The 26745-nt window shown below is 41.9% G+C and overlaps 1 protein-coding gene across 1 annotated transcript in view; it reads right to left on the bottom strand.

Annotated features, from left to right (window-relative positions):
• The window catches only part of tnr (tenascin R (restrictin, janusin)), a 254509-nt gene that overhangs the window by 150921 nt on the left and 76843 nt on the right, over nucleotides 1–26745 (bottom strand). The window contains exon 2 of the mRNA XM_077231834.1: nucleotides 7889–8435. The gene's annotated coding sequence lies outside the window, so the exon portion shown is untranslated. The remainder of the gene's footprint in view (nucleotides 1–7888; nucleotides 8436–26745) is intronic.

The following is a 26745-nucleotide window of genomic DNA, read 5'->3' as shown; positions in this document are numbered from 1 at the left end:
CTCCCAACACTGGCCCTTGGGACAGAAACCAAGCTTTCTTCCACATAGATAGGGAACGAAGGCATCTGCGCGTAACCCTGATCATGCGGAACGGGTTTCCCCTCGGGGAGAACCCCTTGGTTTTTAACCACCACTGAAGGGCCCTCATGTGCAGCAGGCCGAATGGAATGACACTGGACGCTGCTGCCATGAGCCCCAACACTCTCTGGAAGTGCTTCACAGTGATGGCTTGGCCTAGCCTTATCCTGGACACTGTGGTCAGGATGGACTCGATCCGCGCGGGAGACAATTGTGCCCGCATCGTGACCGAGTCCCACACGACTCCCAGGAACGCAGTTCTCTGGGCTGGTGTCAACACGCTCTTTTTCGTGTTGAGTCTCAACCCCAGGCTCTGGATGTGAGCGAGGACGACATCTCGATGCCGAACCGCCAGCTCCTGTGACTGTGCTAAAATCAGCCAGTCGTCGATATAATTGAGCACCCTGATGCCCTGAAGCCTCAGCGGTGCCAGAGCTGCATCCATACATTTGGTAAATGTGCGAGGGGAGAGAGCTAGGCCGAACGGAAGAACCCGATATTGGTACGCTTCGCCCCCGAAAGCGAACCTCAGGAACTTCCTGTGAGATGGAAGGATGGATGTGTGGAAGTATGCGTCCTTTAGATCTATCGTGACAAACCAATCCTCGGACTGAATTTGACTCACGATAATGGGAATAGTGAGCATCTTGAACCTGAATCTCCTCAGAGAACGGTTCAGGTCCCTGAGATCTATTATTGGACGCAACCCCCCATCCTTCTTGGGAACTATGAAGTAGCGGCTGTAAAACCCGGACTCCCTGTCCGGTGGAGGAATACGATCTATAGCCTCCTTTGCCAGCAGGGAGTTTACTTCCTGTTCCAATACCCGACCCTGCACTGGGTCGACTACAGTCCAGACCACCCCGTTGAATCTGGGTGGGCGGGAACTGAACTGCAGCCTGTACCCATTTTGAATGGTGCGCAGGGCCCAAGGAGAAATATTCGCCAGATTTTTCCATGCATCGAAATATTTTACCAAGGGAACCAGGCTCTCGAGCCTGGCTTCGGGTATTAATCGGGATTCGTTCTCGGCCCCCTGAAGCGGATTCCCGGCAGGGCTGAACCGAAAACGATTCTCGATGGGCGGACGCGAATGCTGCCTGACCGCAAGCCTGTGGGGCGGACAGTGCAGCCTGCGTTCGCTGGATACCGATGTGTCCCGAAGCGTGTTTAACGGCGGGAGAGCAACATCGATTTCCTGCGGGCTCCGTGAAGGAGACGACCTCGGTCGTTCCACCACGGGTGGGGCCGCCCGCAGAGATCCTAGAGTAGCTAGGATCTCTTTGACGAAGCCTTTTTGGCCTGCAGGACGGCCCTCAGGTCGCCCTGCTTAGGCTGAGGCTTCGCCTGAGAGCGCTGTCTATGCCCCCAAGCTCCTTGAGGGGGGGCTCTAGACGCGACGCTCTGTTTTTGAGCCTGTCTATAGGCGGAGGAGCTGGCTGATGGCTGTGGCTGCGGCTGCCCACTGGGGGCAGACTTCTTGGACACTGAGCGGCGAGGGAGATATTGTTTGAAGGCCGCTGATTGTCTTTTCGCCTCCTGAAACCTGTCGACGACGGTATTAACGGCGTCGCCGAACAGGCCAGAAGGCGAAATCGGGGCATCAAGGAGGAAAGCCCTGTCTTTCTCCCTGATGCCCGTAAGATTTAACCATAAATGCCTCTCCGAGACCACCATAGCTGCCATGGAGCGACCGACAGCGCGGGCCGTCTCCTTGGTGACTCGGAGAGACAAATCAGCGACCTTCCTCAACTCCGCAATATCTTCCGGAGTTGGACCCTCGCCCTCATCAATGTCCTTAAGAAGGTCGGCCTGGTACGCCTGGAGCATAGCCATGGTGTGAAGACTCGCACCAGCCCGACCCGCAGCCATATAAGCCCTGCCCACTAGCGCTGATGTGTCTCTACACGGCTTAGTGGGCAGCACCGGGGCTTTAAGGGATGATGCCGACTCAGGCGATAAATAATTCGCCAAAGGCTGTTCAACGCGCGGCATCATCCCATAACCGTTCTCTCGTGCCCCCATGATGTTACTATAATTTATAATAGGGGGATTGGAGACACGAGAAGAGTGTGGTTTTTTCCACGATCTACACAACTCGTTGTGCAGATCGGGAAAGAACGACAAGCCCCGGTGATGAGGTTGTTCCCTGTGCTGCAGGAAGCGCTCATCCAGTTTACTTTTAGTCTGCGCTTCCTGCCTCTCTTGTGGCCAGCTGATATTTAAATGAGCCACCGCACGGGAAACAACCTCAATCAGCTCCTCATACGCGGGGACACGGGGCGGCGAGTCGTCCCCGAAATCCCCGCCCTCGATGCGGAGCACGTCAACCTCCTCAGAGGCAGACAGCTCAAACATCGGATCCTCGACTCGCGCAGAAGAAGCCGCGGGGCGGGCTTCTGCGCAAGGCTCGAGGACATCAGAACTGCCCGATGAATCCCGAGAAGGTGCCTCAGCAGCCTCAAGATCCCCGGACAGATCTCTTTGCGAGCCCCATGAAGAGCGTCGCCGCGCCGCCTCAGCGGACGCGGTTCCCGCACCACGGGGCTCGCGAGGCTGACCATCTTCATCAAAGATAGCCAGCCGGGAACGCAGCACACGGATTGTCAACTTTTCACAATCCTCGCAAGCAGCCCCCTCGAGAGCTGCCTGCGCGTGCTGCATTCCCAAACAATGTGTGCACAGTTGGTGTGTGTCCCCGCCCGTGATGTAGCGAGGGCAAGGATGCACACACTTCCTGAAGCTCACACTCGCCATTTCACTCATTCAGTAACAGACAACAATAAATAAGACATACAGTCACAGATAGCGCTTGCTGAAGAACAGAAAGCTGACATCTTATGTGTGCCGGCTGCTTTTATAGCTTCCGCCTATCTGCCGTCACCCATTACGTCATACGTTGCACCAATCAGAGATCGGCTCAGTTTCATTCATACTTCAGAGGCGCTACGCTGAGGGGCGTTCCCCCAAAGTGTCATTCGACGCAGTTGGAGTTCCCTCGAAAGGGAACTCAAAGGAAAAACCTCTCAGTTTTAAGCATATTATTGTCGACTAAATGTACCCTATGAAATCATATATTTTAAATCAACTGAATTGCATTATATTCAAATTAATTAATTCCAAATATATCACAAAGGGGAGAAAGAGGTTCATTGAATGCATTGATTAAGGGCGCCAATCAAAATGAGGTGCCAAATTCATATTTATTTGAGCATTATTCTTTTTTTTATTTTTATTATGTTTTAATTTGGTTTCCAGTGTTTTTGAAATTAATTTAATTGGTCTACAATGGTCGAGTTCTTTAATTGGCTGCCTATCTTGGCAAGATAACTACTCAAAAGAGATGTTTTCCTGCTCCACCCGATGACCCTCCAGTGCAACAGAGATAATCGGCACTGACTTTTGCCTGCAGTAATTTTCAACAATGCATTTTTAATAATCACATGTAAATGTTATTATCAACCCTACTGTATACTAATAATTAATTCAGTTTCAGTATTCAAATTCAGCATTATCAACAAAACAATTGACAAATTAAACGAATAAACATCTGTCTTATTTGTCTATGTCCCTCAGTATAGATGAACATAACTGGCTGTTGACTACCTGCTGTCTTCTCACTTCCTGTCCTCTGTTAGCTGCTTCTCCTTTACAAACACATACACAGTAGATCAGCACACTTGACGATTCCTGATAGGAGCTAAGAAATACCTGGCTCTTATCCGTGCGTTTGTAAATCACTCCTGATTTATTCATTTCTTCCATTTCCTCCAGAGCTTTACAGAGCAATCAATCGCCCTGTTAGCTGGCCCTGATCGAAAGCGAGCTGATAAGTTAAATGTTCTTTGTCACGAGCACTATATAACAGTGTTTTAGCCCTATATTGATTTCTGATTTTATTTCGCTCAGCAAAGCTTTTCAATATGTTAGCAGTTGGAAATTTATCTAATATTGTCAGGCTACCTGTCAGGTATAGCTGATATAATTCCAATAAAAACACATGCAAAACCTAAAGTGCTGACTTGGTGCGTTTTCACAATTCATTTTTTTTTTGTGTGTGTGTGTGTTCAATGTTCCATCTATGACAGACATCACTGGAATAGGTGTCCTGAGAAATCACTGTGATAGGCTCTGTAAAATGCACAGCTCACAGTGTTTTATCCAGTCAGAAATGCTCTCTACAAGAAAATCATTTTGCACTTGTCAGTGGGGGTTTTATGAGTATGCACACAGTCTAATTCATTAACTAAGTCCGGCAGAACTAAGCATATTCTCTTACAGCACATTTAAAATGGAAGTGTGTAATTTCTGGACTACTAGCAGCACTAAAAATAATTGCATTAGGTTTGTTTGGGCAACCCAACTGAGACGGACATGCTATTTTCTTATTCACAGGCATAAATTTGGGATGGGACTATGTTTGCTGAACAATGGCAGACGGAGTAACTGTTTAAAACATATTTGAATATATTCATAATGCTGTTTGGTGTCGCTACACTGCACCTTTAAAAAATGTTGATGAATCTTTTTTTACTAACAGGATTTCTTGCACACTCTGAAACAGTTCAATCCGATTAACTCGTTAATCAGATTAGCCAAATAAACATTAATCCCATTAATTTAGAGCATCACGCTGCAGCTCAGTCATTGTCTGATGTTCTGAAATGATCATCAAGCCACGAGCACATTTTCAAACCAAAGCAAGAGCTCACCGTCTCCCCCTATGGACTGAACTGGAGTTTGGGGATCATCTGCAAGATTGTTAAGGAGGATTGGGACATGTTTGTAAGCAGAAAAATGTGGCAGGGAAAAAAACAGGTGCACAAGCAGTGGGTAAGGGTTCAAGTAATTTTCTTTCCCGAACTCTATCTGTACCTAGGTATTATTTAAAGCTAGTGTGCCTATCAGAAGGTGAACACCAAAACAGCACAAAGCCGCCGAAGCATTTATCAAATAGATTGAACCCATGACAGAACAGACCACAGCTTCATGTTTGATGGGGTAAATGCGAAAGTCCTCCTTTATATGGTATCATTTTCTTCAGCAACAACAGTTGTCGTCGCCTAGCGTGTCCTTGGCTTATGCTGAACATTGAGGGTTGGTAATTAAATTGAGAACAATAGTGCTCAAAAGGGTCATTTCAACAGCAGGAGCGCATTAAACCTGCACACAAACTGCAATAACATAGCATTATAATAAACTGATCCAACAGCTAAGCTGCATTTAAGTCAATGACAAAAAAAAAAAAAGAGTAGTTATAGTAGACATACTATGTATGACATAGTAGTCACTTGAAAGCCATTTAATGGAAGTTGAACAGGGAGTGCATAAAGAGCAGCCGCCTCAACCTGCTTTCATGACAATGATCCTCGTGTGGTCCAATATATGCAGCCCAATTTCTTTTTTTAAACGTTTGCGTTCTTCCGCAGAGTGAATGCAAATGGGGCCCTGGCTTAATTACCATTTAGCAGTGTAATAGCAAGAGTAGAGGAAACTTCTGCAACAGTCACTGCTGGGCATTGTGCAGAGGCAAACCCCCTGGACTGAAATATTATGTAAATTATTAATTTCCTCATAGACTAACACAGTTGTGCTATTTGGTTACCCACAAGCGTGCAGCTACATGTTAATTAATCTCACTGAGAGGGAAAAGTATCAGAAAAATTTATTATGCAATCATGATTAACACAAGATATAGCTGCGCAGATGCGTTTATATTAAATTAAAGAGGTGGCTCATATTTTTTACTTACAAAAACCTTACAGAATTGATTAATTATAATTAAATAAAACATTTAATTATATGGGATAGGCTATCTTCCCCCCCCCCCCCCCCCCCCTTCTTTATAGTATTTTATAGTAAAATGTTATGCATGTTTATGGCTGTTCCCACCATATATTGAAACATCCATTTGCTTTGTTGTGGCCAATGTTGAATTTTCTGCTTGGTTAATTTTGCTTTCACATGGCAACATTTCAAAACGAACCTAAATTTGTAAATAAAAGCAAACTATCCCCTCATTGGTCAGAATATTCAACACATGGTGAAATTTTCAAATTTTAAGATGGATAGGCAACAGCTCTGCAGACTAATAATGTGCACAGGAAGAAAGCCATGATTTGTCATTACATTACATCATCTTAAAGGGATAGTTCACTCAAAAATTTAAATTTTGTAATAATTTACTCACCCTCATGTCGTTCCAAAACTGACTGAATTTTTTTCTCTGGAACACAAAAGATGATATCCCGAAGAATGTTTAATGGCTTTAGTACATATAATGAGAGACAGTGGGGTTCAAAACAACATTTGACCACATTGGCTTTCATTGTATTGAGGAGAAAAAAAAACATTAAGGAATTTTTCTAAATATCTTCTTTTGTGTGGATGCGCCATTTGAATTTGCCTACATTTTTATTAGACTTACGTCTTTCCATTTAAATGCCATTCTCAGTACCTTTGTCCTAGCAATGAGTGTGCCATTTCATCCAAAGCAAACATTTTAAAATGTACTATTTGCAGGTCCACATTATTGATTTACATTTCCATAAATTTGACTGTGTTGGTTGAGAGAGAGCCTTCTGACGGCTGCAGAGCGCGTTATCGGAATTCTCAGACTCAGGGAAAGCTTTGAAATCATGCCTAAGACTAATGAAAGAGGAGCAGGAGGAAGGAAGGAATGAGCAGTGGAGAGGTGTGATCTACCTACGGAGAGATTACCATGTACCCCTGGGCTCTCATCTTACACTGTGTGGGGAGGCATGCGGTATCGTTCGTTCACATGGCAGCGCGGTGAAGAAAAGGTCTCGTAGCTGAGGTGTTAAGATTTATTCTTCACTATAAATCTGCAGAAAGAATCCCCCACACCAGAATTTTAATATCATGCCGATACCACACTATCTGCCCATGGACAATATGTTCAACTGACTTTGACTAATCAAACACTTAAGAAAAATGACAATATCCCTCAAAGTGCAGCTCTGCAGGGAGGAGGAATGGATGAACACAAGCGAGTGTGAGAATATTTCTCCTAAAAGGTGCCACAGAATGTAGTGGAACAAATAAACAGCCAGTTTATCCACAGGATGGATGTGACATCATTATCTGCCCATAACAGCATCACCAACTATTTGGATGGAAAGTTTTCCCACTGCACAGAATAATTGCTCACTCTGGGGTACAGTGAGGCTGGCATTCAGAAAACATCTATGCAAAAAGGCACAGAGCAATCAGATCCTACTTGTTCAATTCTTGAAAAAACTGCATCTAGATTTGAGGGAAATTGCTGGGATGTGTCAAACTTTGAAATAATAGAGCTGACCCAAAAAAACAAGTTTTGCATGCATCATATAGTACATTCTCTTCCAACAATTGTAAATACATTCTTCATTCACAACTATTCATTGTCATTATCTAAATGACAGATATTACTGGAAAGTTATCCAATCATAAAATCCATCAAAAGGGCATATTAAACCAACTTCTTTAAAACCATACATGCAATGTTTTTACTCACTGTACTTGCACTTGTGAGTCATTCAAAAACAACAAATGCATAGAGATACTTCTGGAGTACTGTTTTAAAGAATTCAGCTCAATGCACTTTTAAATAGAATCATAATACAGCGTTTGGTTACATCAGACATAGTCTTATCCCTGATGTGGCTTCAGTAACCTGACATTAGCTCTGAAGCTCAGATTGATAATGTTTTGATTGATACAGAAAACACAAACCCCAATCAGTCCCCTCAAGTACAGCACAGCCTCGATGAGAAGAGAGCACTTATTAAACACAAGCCACTCAACTTACCTAGTTTTGGAACCCGGTGCTGTAATTGCCTCAGATCTTCACCTTATCTGCTCCACCCTGGTCCGTGAGCAGCTTTCTCCCTCTCACAATGTTTCTGGCAAAGGTCTATTGATCGGTCAAGCTGTGTTTTCTGTAGTCTATTGTTGCCACCGGTTAGATTGGAGCTCCTCTCTGGCTGCCTGTCGCGGCTGCAATGAGGATGGCTGAGCAACGTGTACACCTTGCTCTCGCACCAACTCCGTCTCTCTCTGTCTATTCGCCTCTCGCACCCTCCTCTCTCTCTCTCTCTCTCGCACACACGCAAATGCACGTTATCTCTATCTCCCTCCCTCACCCGGCGACACCCCCCGCTCTCGTTCTCTTTCCTTCTCCTACCCTCCCTATGCCTCTCTACCCCCTGTCTTGTTCTCTCTCTCTCCCATTGTATTGATCTGCTAGCGCTGGCGTTCTCCTCCTGCAGCCTCTAGAGGGTGTTCCAACAGCCAACAGTAGCCAGTCCAGAACTAATCCCACTAGCTTCAGTTCGGCTTCGCTCTGAAAGAGAAAGCTGTAGAGAGAGGAGAATGGAGAGAGAGAGAGACAAAAAGGATGAGATGTGGATTCTTTCTCACACACTATATAAAAAGCTAAATTTACAGTAAAAGCTGGCAGCTTTAGTTGGCACAGGTTCACTGTAAAAATACAGTGACAACATTCAGGCATTACAGGAGGCATTATTTTGGTGCCTGTATGTTCATTACTAACATATATCTATATATCTCGAAATTATGGGATGTTAATATACAGTACCAGCTTGTTTACACAAATAAGATCGAATTTGTACTTTTGAAGGGTAACTAAACCAACTTTTTTTAGTTAATGATCTGTAAGAATTGAGCTTCATAAATGCTGTCCATTGATTTGAGTACATTTTTTGACATTTGGGTTTAAAGTGTTTTAATTCTACAATATATGGTGTAAAAAGTGCTGCCCTCTTCAGGTTGAACGGTGGCTACTGCAGTTGAATTGTCCTATTGGAAGTTGTGGTACCCTCTGACGTCAGAGGGTACCAGCTAACCACGCCCTTGCCTACAGAGAGATGCGTCTCAGGTGCAGCCCCCTCTTCGCTGGGCTCTGCCCACTTTTCCATCATTTTTCAAATATTGCCAGTGGGCGGAGTCAGGCTCTTACCAGGGGTTTAGTTACCCTTTAAATATAGTGGAGTATGCCGCCTGTCTAAGAAGATTATGCATGTACTGCTACCATATTCCAATATGAGTTTTATCCCAACTGTCATTTGATTTCTTCTGAATATACATTTGCAATTCAATTTATTCAACCCCTATTGCAAATCATGTTCACTGGCCAAATTTACAGACTTTCAGCTGTTTACAATGAACAAATCAAACAAAAGTAATTGAAATAGCACAACACATCAAATGTGTCAAGTGGTTTCCCCAAATTCCCCAAACTTTTAATGACTTCTGCAGGTTCAAAATTATTCAACCCGCTGAATAGAATCTCTCACAACAGAACAAATTTGCAAAAAAGGTGTTGTCTCAAGCACTCAGATGCAACTATTCAAGGGCTTCGTTAGTTGCACCAGGTGTGCTTGAGCTAGAACACACAAAATATTTGAACTAGTTTGGTTTGTTGAGTGTCACGTTTAACTGCATGTTAGAAATATGTCAAAAGTCAAAATAATGGTCCAAAAAGTTAAATGAAAGTCAACGACTGCAACCAGAAGGCAGGTTCAGAAAAACCCTCGAGTGACTGCAAAAGACCTGCAGGAACACTTGGTGGCAACAGGCACTGAGGTTTCAGCTTGCACAGTAAGGTGCGTACTAAACTCATGCCAGAACTCAAAGACGTACACCTACTGACCCAAAAGCACAAGAAAAGTCGGCTCCAATTTGCTCAAATCCATATAAATAAGCGACTGGCGTTTTGGGATTCTGTTCTGTGGAGCGATGAAACAACACTGGAACTTGGAAACCTGGAAACCTGCAGCGCATGGAAGGAAAGATTTATTGAAGTATCAGGAAATCCTAGAAGAAAATGTCATGCCGTCAGCGAAGAAGCTGAAGCTTGGGCATCATTGGACCTTCCAACAGGACAATGATCCAAAGCATACCTCAAATTACAACTAGGCTTGGTTGCAGAAGTAGTCCTGGAAGATTCTAGTGGCCATCACAGTCACCTGGCTTGAACCCCATAGAAAATCTCTGGTGGGATTTGAAGCCGGCGGTTGCAGCATACAAACCCAAGAATATTACTGAACTGGAGGCCATTGCTCATGAAGAATGGGGTAAGGTTCCTCAGAAACGCTGCCAGGAGCTGGTGTCTGGTTCTACATCTCATTTGCAGCAGGTCAGAACAGCAAAAGGGTTTTCTACTAAGTACTGAAGATGCAAGCCATGGAGGGGTTGAATAATTTTGAAACTGCAGAAGTCATTAAAAGTTGCATTTCAGATAAATTTGGGGAAACCACTTGAAACATTTGTTGTGTAAAGCTATTTAAATTACTTATGATTTCTTTATTGCAAACAGCTTGAAGTATAATTTTTGCCAAAAACCCTGATTTCGATTGAAACTGTATATAAAAAGTTTTTTAATATAATTATATAAAATACATTTTTAAAGATACATAGTAGTAATATATAAAAGTAATTTATATTTTTATATTTAATATAATAGATGTGATTTAGTGACATCTATGGTCAGGACGAAAAGCATAATAGAGTGGTAAAATAGAAGATTAAAAATACTATCTTTAAATAACTTTTAATGGGACATTACATGATTACATTTAATTGAACTGTAAGAATAATAATGGATGGTTGAATATATATACACTGAACAAAATTATAACCAGTATAACTGAAAACCAGTCATTATCTGGTGTGACCATGATTTGCCTCACGCAGTCCAACACATCTCCTTCGCATAGAGTTGATCAGGTTGTTGATTGTGGCCTGTGGAATGTTGGTCCACTCCTCTTCAATGGCTGTGCGAAATTGCTGGATATTGGCAGGACCTGGAACACGCTGTCATATACGCCGATCCAGAGCATCCCAAACATGCTCAATGGGTGACATGTCCGGTGAGTATGCTGGCCATGCAAGAACTGGGATGTTTTCAGCTTCCAGGAATTGTGTACAGATCTTTGCAACATTGGGGTGTGCATTATCTAGCTGCAACATGAGGTGATGGTCGTGGATGAATGGCACAACAATGGGCCTCAGGATCTAATCACATTATCTCTGTGCATTCAAAATGCCATCAATAAAATGCACCTGTGTTCGTTGTCCATAACATACGCCTGCCCATACCACAACCCCACCGCCACCATGGGCCACTCGATCCACAACGTTGACATCAGCAAACCGCTCACCCACACGACGCCATACACACTGTCTGCTATCTGCCCTGTACAGTGAAAACCGGGATTCATCCGTGAAGAGAAAACCTCTCCAAAGTGCTAGACGCCATCGAATGTGAACATTTGCCCACTCAAGTCGGTAACGATGACGAACTGCAGTCAGGTCGAGACCCCGATGAGGACGACGAGCATTCAGATCAGCTTCCCAGAGACGGTTTCTGACAGTTTGTGCAGAAATTATTTGGTTATGCAAACCGATTGTTGCAGCAGCTGTCCGGGTGGCTGGTCTCAGATGAGGTGAAGATGCTGGATGTGGAGGTCCTGGGCTGGTGTGGTTACACGTGGTCTGCGGTTGTGAGGCCGATTGGATGTACTGCAAAATTCACTGAAACGACTTTATGGTAGAGAAATGATCATTCAATTCACGGGCAACAGATCTGGTGGACATTCCTGCAGTCAGCATGCCAATTGAAGGCTCCCTCAAAAATTGCGACATCTGTGGCATTGTGCTGTGTGATTAGAGTGGCCTTTTATTGTGGCCAACCTGTGGCAAAAACAAAAGTGTTGCGTTTAGAATTTTGTTGAGAGTGTATATATATTGTCAGGTTGTGTGCAGGTAGCTGAAGACGAGGATGCAGGAACTTGAAAGTAGTTGATTTATTTACAAAATTAACTTCAGGAACATACAGGAACAAAATAACAAACTCCAGGAATTCAGTAACACAACCATACAAGGACGACGACCAACAAACACTGAGGGAAAACACAAGGCTTAAAGGAACTGGGACTAATGGGATAGTTAACTGAACACAGGTGAAGAAACTGAACACAAACGAGGAGCGGGAAAAACTAACAGGACTAAACCAAAATCACAAAGACAGGGGGAAACAAGATCTCAAAACTGAACTAATAACAGGACTAAACCAAAATCACAAAGACAGGGGAAACCAAGATAACAAAACAGAACTCAAACAAATTGAAACGTGACATATATATATATATATATATATATATATATATATATATATATATATATATATAAATTTCAATTTCTCATTAATGCAATTATCTAATCAACCAATCACATGGCAGTTGCTTCAATGCATTTAGGGGTGTGGTCCTGGTCAAGACAATCTCCTGAACTCCAAACTGAATGTAAGAATGGGAAAGAAAGGTAATTGAAGCAATTTTGAGCGTGGCATGGTTCTTGGTGCCAGACAGGCCGGTCTGAGTATTTCACAATCTGCTCAGTTACTGGGATTTTCACGCACAACCATTTCTAGGGTTTACAAAGAATGGTATGAAAAGGGAAAAACATCCAGTATGCGGCAGTACTGAGGGCGAAAATGCCTTGTTGATGCTAGAGGTCAGAGGAGAATGGGCCGACTGATTCAAACTGATAGAAGAGCAACTTTGACTGAAATAACCACTTGTTACAACCGAGGTATGCAGCAAAGCATTTGTGAAGCCACAACACGCACAACCTTGAGGCGGATGGGCTGCAACAGCAGAAGACCCCACCGGGTACCACTTATCTCCACTACAAATAGGAAAAAGAGGCTACAATTGGCAAGAGCTCACCAAAATTGGACAGTTGAAGACTGGAAAAATGTTGCCTAGTCTGATGAGTCTCGATTTATGTTGAGACATTCAGATGGTAGAGTCAGAATTTGGCATAAATAGAATGAGAACATGGATCCATCATGCCTTGTTACCACTGTGCAGGCTGGTGGTGATGGTGTAATGGTGTGGGGGGTGTTTTCTTGGCACACTTTAGGCCCCTTAGTGGCAATTGGGCATAGTTTAAATGCCACGGACTACCTGAGCATTGTTTCTGACCATGTCCATCCCTTTATGACCACCATGTACCCATCATCTGATGGCTACTTCCAGCAGGATAATGCACCATGTCACAAAGCTCAAATCATTTCAAATTGGTTTCTTGAACATGACAATGAGTTCACTGTACTAAATGGCCCCCACAGTCACCAGATATCAACCCAATAGAGCATCTTTGGGATGTGGTGGAACGGGAGCTTCGTGCCCTGGATGTGCATCCCACAAATCTCCATCAACTGCAAGATGCTATACAATCAATATGGGCCAACATTTCTAAAGAATGCTTTCAGCACCTTGTTAAATCATGCCATGCAGAATTAAGGCAGTTCTGAAGGCGAAAGGGGGTGAAACACAGTATTAGTATGGTGTTTTTAATAATCCTTTAGGTGAGTGTATATACACACCTTACAGGAATCACACACAATCAGGTAATGTCCCATTCAAAGTTCTTTACAATAATTTTTTCATTATTTTTCCTTTAAAATTACAAATATTTTTCACTCTTTTACTCACTGTCTCCCTCTTTCTTTCTGGCAAAGCGCAATCTGTGCTGTCAGCTGGGCAGCGGGACCCCTGCCTCAGTGAGAAACAGTGAAACTGAGACAGGCATTAATGTTTCAGCAGGCAGTCTGAAGCAAATGAATACAAACAGAGAAGGTGAAGTCATATCCCTGCTGCGCTGGTCTTTACAAATCAAAATTGGAAAAGAACCTTTATAGCACCTCCTAGGAGGATGTCAGACTATTATTAGTTGATACGTTTCATCATATCGTCATGGTGACAGTGTTCAACTTGACTTTCAGGAAATATTTTGCACAATCAGCATTAGTGCTCGCAGCAAAGAGGCTGTCATGTAACAATCTGTCATTAAATCAATACGCCTGAGGCGCGACACGCAAGGTAAATTACAATGAGACTAGACATCTCATCTCAAATTCTCATCTGAGGCAGGGTTTTCCCACAACATAGAAAAAGAAACAATTACTTGGTCATTATTACTAGTTGGGTAATTCCTTCAGTTCCTTTGCTGCAGCTTTTTGTCACAGACTAGTCGCACTCTTAGCTTCACTCTTGTATTGTCCACTTTATGAAAATTCTATCATCACTTAAACTTGTGTGGTACCAAACCATTTATTTCTGTGAAACACAAAAGAAGATTTTTTGAAAAGGTTTTCAGTTTATTTGGTCAATACAATTATAGCCTTCATTGTAAGGACGTTCATTGTATAGACAATATAAGTCCACGGAAAGAAAAGAGAGTTTCATACAGGTGTAAAATAATGAGTAGCCTAAATGATGACAGAATTAAGTGTGAACTGTCCCTTTAAGCTGTGAGAAAGCCTTCACTGTGCTAAAGAGGGGGCTGCTTCTAACAATAACAGGCATCTGGAAAAACCTGCAATACCATGATGAATAATCGAGAGCGCTCATAGTTTTTTGGAATTCCCAGAGCTTCACGTTCCTGTACAGTAGACCCCCAGCTACTACATTAAGAGTGTTAAATAGGTTGTCAGCGCAAATAGAGGGCAAAACTTAAAGGCAGCAATGGAATAGTGATAGTGCTTGTGCTCTGGTTGAGTCAGAGGTTAGGAGGGTCGACAGCTTTTGCAGCACAAACTCAGAGATCCTTATAACAACTTTAAGAGTTTGGTGAAAGTCAGTTTTGTATGTGTATTCTGTAAGTGTAGGGCCATTTTAAGTGTTATGTGAGGTAAAATATGAATCACGATGCACAACATTTGTCTTAAAAAAATAAATTAAATAATATTGTTGCATCTTAAAGTGTAGTTCACCATAAAAAAATATATAATTTACTGACCCTCATATGTTGTTCTAAACCTGAATTACATTCTTTTTTCTTCTGAAACAAAAAAAGATATTTACTTGTTTTATTTTTTTTCAATGAAAGTCAATGGGTTCCTATGTTGTTTTGGACCACACTGAAATTAGGGACAAAAACAGTTAATCAAAAAATCTTCTTTTGCATTCCACAGAATCTCTTACTGAAACTTAGTCAATCATTGTTAGACATTTTCACAGACATAATAATTATGCTTTTGTATTATTGTTTATTCCAGAAAGAGTCACAGAAATCATGATAGTAATTATTATAATTAAAAAAATAAATCATTATTCAATGAATCATACACTGAATAAGTATTATTCAGCCCTGAACATAAAGTACTGTTCGAGGGTGTGCCGAGTTTGACTTGCAAAAACAAGCATTACATTTGAGTCCTCTTCAATTCATCTGTTGTGCTTCTGCTGTATTTTCATTATTTTTGCTGATATCAAATGTATTCCATTTCCATCATCTATTCATTAATACAATCACGAATAAAAGAGCAGGACATTATCTGTCGTCGAAATCATCTTTTAATGCATTTGTGAGAGTGTCCTGATTACCTGGCACTATTAGTGCCTGTCTTATATAAAGATATGATTAGCTGGTTTTGTCATTTACTTCATTTATACTTATATTATGAATGGACAGGGCATTCAACCATTCTGCTGAATACCCAAGTCAGGAAATTGCGGTGATTACAAAAATAAAACCTGTAATTTCAGGCACAACACTGAATTTCACAGGGGGAAAATCACAGCCTAATCAGCACCCTTCTGTGGGTCAGCTGACAGCCATTTTCAGTTACAAGTAAAGAGCAAGTGTACACAAGCTTGTAATAAAAGTAACCAGGGTAACTCTCCAAATCTTGCTTGAAAATTTGGTTAATGAAACTGTTCAAATTCTGTTATCCCTCCAATCTATTGCAGGCTACAATATTCCCACTTCAGCCTTTATGGAGCAGAGTTAGTAGCTCAAAGAGGTCCGGCCTTGACAATTCCTTACATTGTTATTCCAGATACTTACTCTAAATCTCGAAATTGTAAACTAAAAATATAATGACAAATTGTAAACAAAATATAATCTTCAAAACTGCTTTTGTTGTCCAGTATACACAATAAAAAGTGTAACTGTCCTGCTCTTACCTTAAGTAGCTATACAGAAAGAGATAGAGAGCACAAACGTGTGGAGAAGGATCTATTTGCAGCAGTCAATAAATTAAACAAAATTTAAAATAAAAAGGCTTAAATACACAGAACAAACCAATCAACAAAATGAACAACTGGTGTAACTGATAATCAAACAATGAATAACCAAGGTTACCAACAGGGCTAAAAACGTCCAAAACAGACACAAAACCCAGATAGTCCATAACAGTGAGGCCATCCTTAAAAATATTCTTGTTTACCGTAACCCGACCGACCCAGTCAATTTAGGACCGACCCAATTATTATAATTTTTTTTCCCTTTTAGTCCGACCGACTTGCCGGTTGTAACTTGCGTTAAGACCGACCGATTTTTTTTTACTCTTCAAACAACTAATACAAATAAAATAAAATAATATTAATTATATTTTAGTTAGTATTGTGAAAGTTGCTTATGCCTACATACAAACGTAGGCTACGTTCTTTCTTTTAAATAAAGACCCGTGCACCTTCATCGTCTATGATTATGTTTACACCATTGGTTTACGCATGTCACACTATAGCCCAATTTATACTTCTGCGTCGAACTTACGCCGTAGCTACGTCGTAGGCTATGCGTAGCGCGCGTACCCTTCGGCGTACCCTGACGTGCACCTCTCCAAAAATGTAACAACGCGTCAATTCTACGCGGACGCAAGCGCTTAGATTGGTCTGCTCAAACCGCTCCCTCGGGTTTCACATGCGCCCTCTGCGTTCGTCAACGCGGACAACGACGCAGAAGTATAAATTAAAACCAAAGCTAGTCTACGGCGTAGAGGCTCCGGCGTAGGTCCGACGCAGAAGTATAAATCAGCCTTATGGCTTGTACGTTCGTTTCGTTTCATTCACTGTTCACGCTGTAATGATTAGGGATGAGTACCGAAACTCGGTATTAAATGGCCCGGGGCTGAATTTCAGCCATTTCTATATATAATAATATTAAACCATTTGTCTGTGATGCAATTTACTAGCTATTCGCAGTCCAGAAGAGAGAGAGCGATCTCTCAAGCCCAATTAAAGCCCAATTTATACTTCTGCGTCGAACTTACGCCGTAGCTACGCCGTAGGCTGTGCGTAGCGCGCGTACCCTCCGGCGTACCCTGACGTGCACCTCTCCAAAAATGTAACAACGCGTCTATTCTACGCGGACGCAAGCGCTGTGATTGGTCTGCTCAAACCGCTTCCTCGGGTTTCACATGCTCCCTCTGCGTGCGTCAACGCCGACAACGACGCAGAAGTATAAATTAAAACCAAAGCGTAGGCTACGGCGTAGAGGCTCCGGCGTAGGTCCGACGCAGAAGTATAAATCAGCCTTCACGCGGAGCCACAGCGCGCACAACACCACAGCCCTGCTTAATGACTGACAATGAGGTCAGAACTAAACATTCAAACGTGGTTACACTTTATATCTGGGATATTATTCTAATTTTATTTTAGATTTCGGCTTTCAAAGATTAGAAAAAAAATATATTTGAGATGAAACCATTACAACTCATTCTGTCTAGCGCAACTTCCTTCCCTTCACAGCGATGCACTGTCATTTCTTCCTAAATTGCGGACGCGTTTAATCATTAAAAGAGCGATAAAAGCACAAAAATCTGCGCAAAAGACGCTGTTCACAAGGCGACGCGCTCCGAAATGGACTGCAACGAGACAAGAAAGGTAGGCCTATACTTAAAGGGTTAGTTCGCCCATTTAAGACATGAAGTTGTATGCAATCCTTACCAGCACTATAGTGCATACACACTGATACACTCTGTTGTCACCTCCCTGGTCAGAGTTCTGGCCGCTGGAAGTTTTTCAATTAAAGTACTCCCGGTTATTTTCCGGGGCCACAAAACTGTGCGTTTTTACGTGAAAAACTGATTTGTGTTTCAAAGCTTGATTAATTTACCACACAAAAAACACGCCGTTCAAAATTCATACCTCAGTATTCACTGTTTATTCAGTGAATTCACTGAAAGTTATTCACTGAAACACAGTTTATGTCTTAGATGGATGTAAATAGTTGGGAGGAAAATGGTGCATCGGTCATCTATTAGATCTGCACTCGGTCTTAAAGGGGCAGCGTGTAATTAACCTGTGACGATTGAGCCATTATTGCGAATCTAACAACAAAAGGCAGAGAAAATCACTCACAGCTCTTGAATGAATAACTTAAACTTTAATAAGCATTAATTTATCTATGATAAACTATGCAGTGTTATTTTACATTTGATTACTAAATTAGATTTCTTTTCAGACAGAAACACTTAACTGAAAAGTAATTTTAGACCATCCTGAAATTAAAGCACTGTGTATTTAATTTGTATCTTTGTTTAATTGTATTCTTTTTTTGAACGTGTGTTTGTACTTGTTTTTGCTTATCGTATCCTTTCTCATGTATATAAAACAAAAAAGCCTGCACACTGCTGCATAACAAATAGTTATTTTATTCGTTTTGTTAAAGCATTGATTTTTCTTTTGCTATAGATATTTTACATTTCAAAATATAAAGCAAATGTTAATCATACCCGAATGTAAAAAAAACACCAAAAAGAACCGATAAGAATACCGTTCAAGTACCGGATCGATAAGCAGTATCGGTAAGAGTAGTACTACCGTTAAAACCTTAACGATACCCATCCGTAGTAATGATGCAGTAAATAAAATGTTTGCGGTCACCGTTCAAAGTCATACGGGTTTGGGCACCATTATACATCTACAAAATGCATTAAAACATCTCGACACCAACTTGGCACGAAGTTCTGGAAAAACTGTGCCCAGATCTTTTCCTCCCTTTTCCCCTGTATAACGGTGATCGTGTCGACTGACCTGAAGGAAACCACTCAAGTGTTGGTGAAGGAAACTCAAACTATTGAGGACGTCCTACAATTTGACCCTAAAATCAAAGCGGTTTCTTTTAAATTGAAATTTCAAAGTGAGCCACCACCACCGGCCTTTTTTTTTTAAACCAAAAATGTGTTTTAGGTGGACAGATCAATACAGTACACAGAACATGCGGGATGTTGGAAAATAACAATGTCTTTTCTGTTAACCAAATGCTTTTTAATATTCGCTATTACTTCAATGCAAGTGAAAAAGCGCGCCGTAATTTGTTTCTTAGTCACGTGTGTTGAAGTAAGCCAGAAATGCGCAGATTCTGCGCAATAAGCTGTATTTAATATATCATGAGGACTCACGAGTTGCGTATTTGCGCTTAATCCGCGCAGATTTCGTTCCAAAATTAATTTTTACCCTTATTTGGCGGGTTGGAGGGTGTTAATTTCAATCCCTGAATGTTGCACTCCTGTTTGTCATTGTGCACAAAACTTCATGCCAATAACTTCATGCCAATAAGTCATCAGAAATATTGCTGACTTGTGCGCGTCTCAAGCGCCCTCTTTGCGTTAGTCCTAATGGCTGTTAGTTGTCTGTGGGAATTTTTTTTTAAAAAAATTTTTACCCATTAAATCTTGAAAAAAAAAAAAGACCTACCTACCGACCCTTTTTTTTTTTTTTTGCTGTTACTGCAAACCAAAATATTTTTAAGGATGGCCTGAGGGTACGTTTACACGACAACGATATGCTTAAAACAGAGAAGTTTTTCCTTTGAGTTTTCCCGCATACAGACAACGCCATTTTCGAAACGATCCCCATTCACACGGATCTGCGAAAGCGACTAAAAACACAGTAATCCGCTGCCAGGCCATTAGATGACGATGAAACACTACAGATTGAACACGTAATGTGCATGTGCATGACGTCATCGTCTTCAGCGATTTGTGTTTTGTGGTTTACATGGAAATCGTTTTCAAAAACTTGCGTTTTCTTTTCAGGCACCCAAAACGGCATTGTCATGTTTTTTTTCTACTCATCAAAAAATACGTGAAAATGTATCACAGTATTCACAAAACAAAATAACCGGAAAAATTTACGATTTAAAATGTGTTAAATATTTCACAATATTACCATTTTGATCTTGTTTTGATTTTCGATTAAATAAATGCAGCCTAGTCGAGCATGAAAGTCTCCATTCAAAAACTTTTTTCTTTTTTTTTAATCTCACCACCACACACTTCTGAATGCTGGGGTATAGTAATGTCAGCATGTAGATCTACACAGAGTAGATATAAATAAAAGATGATTTAGGTTAGTAAGTCAGAACTCACAATAATAACAAGCAGATTTTGATGTAACAGTCAATAATATTTAAATGCATAACAACCCTTAGCAAATCCACATATGCTTTTATATAAGTTTAATATAATTTTTTTTCAGTCAGACATGGAAAATTAAGTAGTTGAATAACTGCACAGTATCTACAATATGTTTTGTTTATAATATTAATTCATGAGAAATGATTCACAGCGTGGATGAAACCAATCTAGAAAATGTCCATGGCCCAGAAAATGTGCTAAAATATTGCATAGAGTGTAACTGGATGCTAAAAAGTAAAAATGCATCTGTGATCAGAATGTTTAGATAGTGACCCACCAATTGAGAACCACTGCATCAGTTCTTGTTAGTGTTGTTATTCTGCTTTCAAACACATTTAGAAACAAGGCAAAATCATTATTTATTTATTTATTTATTCATCCAGTCTCACTGTTTCTAGCTAAAAGCAGTGTTGCCCCGAAGCTTAGTCAACATGCCATTTGTCCGATTTACAGTGGCACAGTAGGTGCTTGCACAGTCACCATAGAGATATATCTGGTATCATAGCAATTCTGTAGCAGCCATCTTTGATCTACCACTCCAAATTGCCATGGTACAGTGGCCTGATCTTCTCATTCTAATTCTATGCGCTTCTCAATGAAACTGCAGTGTTTACTCAAGCACTTACGGAATATATTGCAAACCATATGAAGTGAAGCAAAAACATTTTACGTAAAACATCCCTTGCATTCCTGAAAACCTTCTTTTAATCTAATCATAATTAGCATTTTTTTATGGACAGAATATTAATAACCTGAGAGAATGGCAGATGTTCAGATGCTACAAATAAATGGCTTCCATCTACAAAGCTGTTAAAATAAATGTAGGTGCTTTTCTTTAGAATAAAGATCCCTTGGGCTGCTCGTAGGATGACCACCCGTCCCGCTTTGCGTTGTACCGCACAGCATTTTCACCCCTTGTCCCGCACGTCACATATTGAGAAAATGTCCCGCATTTGTTTGTTGGTTTTTAATTATCATATAAATAAAACGTGCATGCGTTCTTTTGCCTTTGTAAGAAAGTATTTTATTTATTCTTTTTGCGGCATAGTTTTTCACCTATAGCCTATTTAACAGCGCTTCATCAGAAGTACAAATACAACAGCCGTTTTTTTTTTAAAATCCTATCCGTTGGTTGAAAGCAAAGTAGTAAACACGGTCACTAGGTTGTGACGCTGTCGATCCATGTGTTCCCTGTCAGAAAACAAATGGATAATTCGGTAAATTAAAATTTAACAGAATTTATCAACTTGTTGCCTGCTGTGGTTGTTTTAATTCACATCCTTTCTAAAAAATACTAAAGTTTTTGGTTTAATATATTCTTAATATATAAGATTTAATATATAATTTATTATTTAATAAAGAATTTATTCTTTAATATATAAATTTTTTTGTTGTTTTATATTTTATTTATTTTGTTGGATTTTAGTTGGACTTGGTCAGTTCAAAAATAGTTATCTGTATGATGCCTGCAGGCTCAGTGATGTTGAATTTAAATGACATGTAAAATAAAGACATGTTATGTTACATTGTGATGTAATGGTGTTTTCTGGAAGGGACTATAGAACAAAAAAAATTTATCAGCTGAAAGGCAGAATACAAATGTTTTAAGTTTTTTTTGAACAAACTCCCCCCTGACCTCTTCTTGATCCTGTTAAAAAACAGCCACCGTAGTTAATTACGGTCATTAGTGTGAGCCCTGAGCTTGGTGAATGGCAGCCAACTTTTTAACATCAGGACACAAGGATGTCAGCTTGAGCCGGAGTGCGCCTGTGGTAACCAAATTGAGACGGCTGCGGTACATCGTCTGCATGTCCAAAGCTTGACTGAACCCCTGCTCAACAAGGTATAACGTCGGAAAAGCAAGGAGCAGAAGACGAATCCTCTTTCAATTTTTTCATCATTTTGGACGTCGATGAGAGTTTCTTGAATTTTGGCCCCACTCCTAACATTGTCCATAGGCATAATTTCTGGGTGGGACATGTCCCCACCGCTTTTTAAAACACCTCGTGGCACGGATGTACCAATACAAATAAATAAAACATCTCCAGCTAGCAGAGCATTAATTTTGTTCGCTTGTCAAATAAGAGGTGATCTAGCTCTGAAATGTATTGTTTTTGAAATCAAGTGATCAAAGTACTGATGTCTTCACAGGGATGTGCGCCCGTTGTGAAGACTCTCTACTCGTTACGGTGAAATCACAAAACAAAATGCACACAAACGTGTCTTTGCTTGATATAATACAACCGCTGATGAACATATTCGGTTTTGATGAAAAAAAAAAAAAAAAACTACGATTGTGGATTTGAACCCAGAACCTCTGACATGCTCGGCAAACGTTCTACCACACGTAAAATAGTCGGATCAGTCTATTTATTCACATGACAATTCTCTAATCAATATTAGATCTCATTAAACGACCAATTAAACCCAATGCCCTATTTCACTGGACATCGTAATGTTATTGTACACATATATCTGATTTAGCATTGTACTAGCACAACCCACACACGCACACCTGTGATCTGTCCCACCCACTTTTTAAAACAAAGTTATGCCACTGCATTTATCTTTATTTATCTTCAACCGCAAAGCAGAGTTCGGAGGCTGCTGTCAAAGTCCTCAGCGGCGTTCTTCCCATTGACATCATATAGAGACTAGATGCCCTATTGGCCGCTGTGCCGCAAGAAATGCGGCCTCCATCTTAAACCGGTCATACGCCTATTTGCGTTGCATAGCAGCAGATTACTTTTCACAAGTAAGATTTAACATTTAACATTACCGTACTATTGGTTGAATTTTGTGAACAAAATATTCATTGTGTCCTGTATCCTAGCTACGTGTATGATCTTTGCAGCAAAAAAACCCGCGTGAAAATCAGTTCGGTATTCAGTGAGATATGATTAGTTAAATGCGCTGGCTGCTCATTGCACCTGCTAAACAGATTACACTGAGCGGAGCGGGTGACCGGTTTAAGATGGCGAACCCACGGCTTGTCTGCGCCAATAGGCAGTAGCGGTCGATAGGGCGTCTATCTATATGATGTCTATGGTTCTTCCTACCACTCTGACAGCTGCCGGCTGTGGCATTTGTTTTTATGCGTTGCAATGGAGATCATTTGCCGGTAACTAGCCAGACAAGTCTGAGTGGGCTACTAGCAACATTTAAATATTAATTCATTAATTTGAACAGACATGATTTTATTTTACATTCAAATGAACATTGTATGTGTTGTCAGAGGCTTAAAAGTTGTGATGAATAACTGAGTAACGCCCCCCAATTGTGCCTGAGCACCCCTCTCTGCTGCTTCATTCACACCGGCCCCCAACACAGTCCAACCGCCCCATTACCGTTTCAGGTTATGTTTTAGTGTTGGTAACATGTCCCACATTGTCCCACACAAACTTATAATCGTCCCACATTTGGTTTGTTTGATGGTGGTCACCCTAGCTTAGGGCTGGACAATAATTCAATATCAATATATATATCGTGATTTTTTTTTTTTTTCGATAACGGTGATATGATTTTTAAACACATTTTCGATATTTCAATATACAGTTAGGTCCATATATATTTGGACACAGGCACAATTTTTCTTTTTTTCAGGTATTTACCAACACATATTCAAGCTATAGTTATTTAATGGATATGGGCTGAAAGTGCACACTCTCAGGTTTAAATTGAGGGTATTTACATCCAAATTGGAGGAAGGGTTTAGGAATTACAGCTCTTGAGAGAGCCACCCCCCCCCCCCCCCCCTTTTTTAAGGGACCAAAAGTAATTGGACAATTGAATCAAAAGCGATTTCATGGACAGGTGTGGGCTATTCCTTCGTTATTTCTTTATCAATTAAACAGGTAAAAGGTCTGGAGTTGATTCTAAGTGTGGTATTTGCATTTGGAGTATATTGCTGTGAACATACATCATGCGTTCAAAGGAACTCTCCATGCAAGTGTAGCGTGACTCGACTACGCCACCCTGTTTATCAGGGAAATATTAATCCTAAAGATTTAATGTTTTACACAAAAGACAAACAGGAACGTGATTGTCAAAGGAGGCCAGAGACGTGGATACTAAATATACAAAAGTTTTATTTTAATACTCACAACCATTTAAAACAAGGACATTAAGAAAGAACTGGTTCATCAGCATTCACCACAAAAGAGACCAAAAGGAGGCCGAGGCTTAACGGCAGATACACAAATCTCAGTGCGCACAAGCTTCTATATCACTCTCAACCCCGTGCACAAGCATCAACACACACTGCAATCCAGTCCAGCACAGCAGTCTGTGACGAGCCCACCACCGCACGTAAGGCCTACTAATGGCCTGCCCTGAAGCCTCGGCTCCTGTAACGAGAGTAAAAATTACTACGGGTCTCAACTCACAAGACACTTACTCCAAACATGCACACATAATAAACATTTAGACAAGTAAACAAAAAAACATTTACAACAAAATGAGAATCAAGGTTTGATGTCACCACTGGGTTTCTATTAACCTCCCCGACCTTCTACCAGCACATTTGAGGGAAATCAGACTGCAAAACACAACACAATTCTGCAAAAACACTGACAATGCAAAACAATCAGAACACTCCACATGAAAAATGAAACCAATGACAAATGAAGATACACAAAAAAATAAAAATAACAAACACACAACTTGAAAGACTAGTTAGTAAAAAAAACGCCCAGCAATCACAGTGACACGCACTGAAAGACAAGCGTCCCACAAAACACGTAGGCTGTGCACACACACGTTGGGAAGAGTTATTATTATAAATAATCTGAAGGTACAAGCAGCAGCATCACACAGCGTTGCCCACCAGGCGCGCAGAACATCTATTACTCCTTTAATTCAGAAACTGACGCCCATCCACGCCACACCGAACAAACACGGGAATGCGAGAGGAACATGCAAAGGGAGAGCAGCCGCCGCCCGGAGCCCACACAGCGAGCTATCCCCACCGCTCAAAGCATCAGGCGACACGGGACTGCAAGAGAGGCATGAACGGGAGAGCCGGGGCCGCCAACAGCCGCGAATTATCCTGAAGCTCAAAGGCGGAAACAGCAACGAAAACAGAGGGGGCGGTCCCCGAGCAATGACGCGACTCAGATGGCAAGCACACGCAAGAGGTGCCTACAATTCCTTTTTATACTGTCCCTCCTGTTTGTGATTGGACCCTCACTACCACCGGCACATCCGTTTAATTATAGAGCCACAATAAGTCCCACTACAATCTACCCCCCACACTCGGATCATCGCCCCGACGGTCCCAAAACCAAATCAAACCACTTAATCCCATGGCCTAAAAATGCCTGTTATACCCTGTATTTGCTGAAGAGAGGCCCCACCCGTCTCTCCCACCGAACGGGGAAGATGATGTCGATTTGGATGGAGCCCCGCAGTTACACGTCTCGTTCTACGCAAGACAACCTCATCAGCCCCAGGCAGGCCCTCAGGCTGGGGTCCCTGCGTACTGGCCATACTTCCTTCTGGACCCAGTTGTCCTGGCTCCATCATAGGAACTGGTCCCACAGGATCTATCCACTCCTGCTGGCCCAGCTCCATTTCAGGTACCAGCCCTCCCGGTTCTAGTTCAACAGCGAGTCGGTCCTGCTCCTGTACCACAGCCAGCAGATCCCCCTCATCCTCGTCTTCACCCACCGAGGATGTGTCCACAACTGGGTCATGGAAGGGACTACCACGGTCCGCAGCCCCAGTGTCCTTACAGACTCGACTCTTTACCAGTGAACGGTGCACATTCCTGGTCTTGGTAAGGTCATCTACAGGCGCAATTGTGTATACTACACCACCCTCCTTAGGTGCCCTCGTCACTTGATAAACCACTGGGCTCCACAGGTCCTGGATTTTGTGACGGCCCCTTACCCCATAATCCCGGAGGTACACCAGCTGACCCTCCACCAGTGGTTCATCTCTGACATGCTGATCGTGATGGGCCTTGCGCCTGTCGGCCATCACCTGCAACCGTTCACGTGCACCTGCAAAGGCTACCTGTAGCCTGGTTTGATGCTCCAAAACCCAGTCATGCACACTACCCTCTCTTGGTTGTGGCTCTCTCCCCAACAAAAAATCCACGGGCAATCGCGGCTCCTGACCGAACATCAAGAAGTGAGGCGATTCCCCTGGGGACTGATGAGGAGTGCTATTATAGCTGAACACTACCTGGGGAAGACAAGCTACCCAATCACGTTTCCTGGACACTGGCAGTGTGCGCAACAGATTGTGTAACGTGCGATTGAAGCGTTCACACTGGCCGTTGCCAGCCGGGTGATAGGGGGTCGTACGAGACTTCTCCACACCATAGAGGTTACATAGCTGACGGATTAGCAGGGACTCAAAATTTCGACCCTGGTCAGAATGGACACGGCCCGGAACGCCAAATCTATAAAACCATTCTGTCACCAGTG

The sequence above is a fragment of the Siphateles boraxobius genome, unplaced genomic scaffold, assembly GCF_051911475.1.
Source record: "Siphateles boraxobius isolate OS27281-9 unplaced genomic scaffold, OSU_SipBor_1 1, whole genome shotgun sequence".
Lineage (NCBI taxonomy): Eukaryota > Metazoa > Chordata > Actinopteri > Cypriniformes > Leuciscidae > Siphateles > Siphateles boraxobius.
The sequence above is the reverse complement of the archived record's forward strand: the minus strand, read 5'-3'. Positions and strand labels throughout refer to the sequence as shown.